The following is a 4,112-nucleotide window of genomic DNA, read 5'->3' as shown; positions in this document are numbered from 1 at the left end:
TTCTCTCCTGAAGGAACCTGAATAAGATGGATGAGAACTGTTGTGAGAAAGACAGAGCCCAGAGAGCCCATGACAGTTAGGAGCCAAGACCTATGAGAAAATTTAAGAATCCTACATTGGAGTCAGATCTTGGAGGCCCTAGCTTGTAAACCAGATTGTGTAAATATTTAATACTCTTTCTACCTGACAAGACTGGTTCACCTCATAGCAATATTCTTCATTGAAGAAGAGGCCAGTGCCCTCTTTCTCACTGTTTAGCATATTCAAAGCTTGCTGTTTCTCTAGGACTCCAAGGGTAGAAAGGTAATAAACTTTTGAAGTAGTTATATGATGGAGATTGATTTTTGGATGATATCTGCCAGCTGGAAGGAAATATGTTGATATATATATCAACATATATATAATCCTAGAAGTAGTTAGATTAAAAGAAAATATGTAATTTTAATATAATAATAAATTATAAATAAATAAAATAATTTTAATAATAATATCTCTGTTTAAAAATGTGGAAGGAGTGAGTGATCAGGTAGTCCCAAAGGGAAAAGAGGAGAAGACCTATAGCCCTGGAGTGATGGAGCTGGTCATCAACAGTCACTACAGGGATTAGAGAAGGGTGAGTGTTACTGGAGTAATTAGGAAGTATAGATCTCCCCCAAATGTTGAAAATTACAGAGACTTACTCACTAGCTGGGCAGTTACTGTAGGATCATCCTTGTGGTTTTGTTGGGGGCTAGCATCCCAGGACAGAGTCAATCATCTGTCGCCAGAACTAGTAGTTCTGAAAAACATTCCAATGGAGGACTGACCCACTTTGGGGAGGCACAAGAAGCAGTCAACCTTCCAGTATCCTGTTTGTCTGCAACTTGGGCAGATTTCTAGCAGCTGACAAGATGAAGGGCAGTATCTTGCCCCCTGTTGAGTGTTGCCATGCTTGAAGCAAGCTAATGGTAAAGCTGGGTGGTATCCCCTCTCCTTTGGAGGAGACCTCAGGGTTGCTGCCAGAAGCTGGTATTTCTGTCGATAACAGGAAAGGATAGAGATGACCTTCTCATTAAACATCTTAAATGCCATGGTAAGCAGATTTTTCTGACAGGTTTCAGGGGCAGCATCTGGTAAGTTTACACCTTAAAATGTGTAACATTTGCATTCAAGATCCTTTAAAATCAAAATAAAATTTAAACTACAGTACACAGAGGATCTGAGAACCTTCTTTTCCTGATTATTTTATACTATACCTTTAAAAATTGTCACGATTTCGTATATGATATAATTTTTCTGAATATCTAATGCTTGACAAAGTTAGAAAAGATATAAACAGTTTGACATATATCTTTAAGTCAGTTTCTATTAGACTAAATAGAAATAACCTAAAAAAAAACAAACCTTACCCAAAATAACTTAGAAGCCTAGTGCTGCCTGCATAGTCTAAGGAAAATAAAATAAATAAAACCATCTTGGATGCCTAGTGTTGTTTCTTTAGTCTAATAAAAATAATCTATTTTCCAAAATAGGAGTTGACTCCAAGTTACATGTAAGGTATGCCTAGCAAATGAAGATTATCTATAAAAGTTTTGAACTATTAATCCTTACAGTTACAATGGTACAAGTTTTACGCTGACTTTTTTTATTTATTTCTTGAGATTTTGCTGAATTTTAAATGACACACTCTACAGTCCTACAAATCCTGACATAAAGAAATTTAAATTTCAATAAAAGCTTCAGAGGTGTCCATGACCATTAACAGGGGAAGAGTTTACGAAACAAAACCTAGAGAAATGGAGGGTTGGTATTCAGAGAGCTAAAAACAATTCTAATTATGTTTAGTCACTTTCATTTTTTTTTTGTTTTTTTTCGAGACAGGGTCTCTCTGCAGCTTTTTTTTTTTTTAGAGCCTGTCCTGGAACTAGCTCTTGTAGACCAGGCTGGCCTCGAACTCAGAGATCCGCCTGCCTCTGCCTCCCGAGTGCTGGGATTAAAGGCGTGCGCCACCACCGCCCGGCTCACTTTCATTTTATACATAAATTTTCCTTGACTATTTTCACAAGGACAAATAATTTTAATGATTCACAGTAAACACAGTGAAGTTGAATTCTACTTGGTAAAAAATGAAAACTACCAACATCTGTATAAAATGAAGTATAGCCGGGCGGTGGTGGCGCACGCCTTTAATCCCAGCACTCGGGAGGCAGAGGCAGGCGGATCTCTGTGAGTTCGAGGCCAGCCTGGTCTACAAGAGCTAGTTCCAGGACAGGCTCTAAAAAAGCTGCAGAGAAACCCTGTCTCGAAAAACCAAAAAAAAAAATGAAGTATAAAACTACCAACATCTGTATAAAATGAAGTAGAGCCTCAAGTTTTAGAAGCGTAACATAAACCAACTGTATGAAAATCAGCATTTTGAGTATTCTGAAATAGTAATACTTGTAGGAAAAAGTAAAAGATAAAATAAAATAAGAAAAAACTGAGAGACGGATCAGTAAGAAATGAAACAGGAATTAAAATTCCCAGAAACATTCTTGGGATAATAATTTGTGGTAAGAAACAGAAACAAACCTGACTAGTAATGAGACCCAGAATGCAAGAGGAAGCAACTCAAAATGAAAAACCAAACCAAAACAAAAAGACACAACAACATAAATCTGCAAACCAAATGCTCATATCATAAATGCTTAATTCAGATGTTATGCCACCCAACCTGATCAGAATGAAATTTGAAGCAAATACCTGTAAGAGTTATAGACTTCCAAAACCCTGGATAGCCAGTGTTAGGAAAGCATTATTCTGTTCACATAGCATTCCTGTAGTATGTCAAGGGAGAATTTACACAAAGTATATTTTAAAATGATCAGCATAAGCTCAGACTTTCTTAGTGGATCTTGAAATGCTTGGCTTCCCAGCTTCCTGCTGTTCGGAGTTGGGCAGTTCTACCCAGTGATTGTCTGGCTCCTCTGTTCTATTCTTGACTACAAAACTGAAAATTCGCTCAGTACCACCTTCTGCAAGCCATAGTGCTGCAAATACTTCAATTTCTGGGAAGACTTGTCAAAGCATCATCTTCTGTAAAACCTTATAAAAGTAGAAATCCAGTCCATTCACTATGAGAACACAGCATATTCAGGATAAGCTGCCAGGGTGAGCATGCTTAGGGAGTGTCTTTCCTACCTCTTCACTTTGGTTGCTTCTGTATCAAGAGGAAGGTCTTCTCACTCCTACCTCTGTATTTGCTGCTCTGGCCTTTATGTAGGATATGTTATGAATTGAGAAATCTCCAACTTTTGCCTACCCTCAGACCTAAAACCTTTATAAAATAATTAAATCTCACCGGGCGGTGGTGGCGCATGCCTTTAATCCCAGCACTCGGGAGGCAGAGGCAGGCGGATCTCTATGAGTTCGAGGCCAGCCTGGTCTACAAGAGCTAGGTCCAGGACAGGCTCTAAAAAAGCTGCAGAGAAACCCTGTCTTGAAAAACCAAAAAAAAAATAATAATAATAATAATTAAATCTCCATGAGTTGAAAGCCAACCCAACCAACCAAGACTATCTTGAAAAAATAAAGGATTGGGAGTAAGTGATCAGGCATGTGCAAGTCTCTGACACACACAATACCATAAAAAGACAAAGAAAAAGGATGTAAACTGGGTTGAGGATAAGATTTCTGGTTAGCACGTGTAAGTTCCTGACATCCTTACCCAGTATTACAAATAAAAGGAAGTGCTTTCTTCGGTAGCACGTATACTAAAATTGGAAAAATACAGAGAAGATAAGCATGGCCCCTGCACAAGGATGACAGGTGAATTCATGAAGTGTTCCATATTTAAAACAAAAATTTAAAAATATAAGGGGGTTAAAAATAAAAGAGGGAAAGAACAAAAAGAAAAAGGAATGGGGAAAGGGTTTAAATTCTTCCAGAACTATTTTAGTAATGCCTTGAAAGATTCAGCACAAACAAAGTGCTTCTAAACTAATGAAATGATTCGACAATTTTCTAATATAGTAAGACCTACAAAGAAACAATGACACCAAAATAAGTTACAGAAAATAGAGGTATAAACAAATACACAGTCAATAAATAGCAAATGTGCACAATAAAAGCAAGCACCATGGGCCTTCTGCAGA

General features: G+C 37.5%; 1 non-coding gene across 1 annotated transcript; it reads left to right on the top strand.

Moving 5' to 3' along the window:
- The first annotated feature begins 3,707 nt into the window (after positions 1-3,707).
- On the top strand, positions 3,708-3,814 carry LOC119810863. Its single transcript, XR_005284809.1, has one exon. It is a non-coding gene; the product is annotated as a U6 spliceosomal RNA (small nuclear RNA).
- The last annotated feature ends 298 nt before the right edge of the window (positions 3,815-4,112 follow it).

Source organism: Arvicola amphibius, chromosome 3 (genome assembly GCF_903992535.2).
Source record: "Arvicola amphibius chromosome 3, mArvAmp1.2, whole genome shotgun sequence".
In the NCBI taxonomy this organism is placed as follows: Eukaryota; Metazoa; Chordata; class Mammalia; order Rodentia; family Cricetidae; genus Arvicola; species Arvicola amphibius.
Note: the sequence above shows the minus strand (reverse complement) of the source record. Positions and strands in the feature narration are given on the sequence as shown.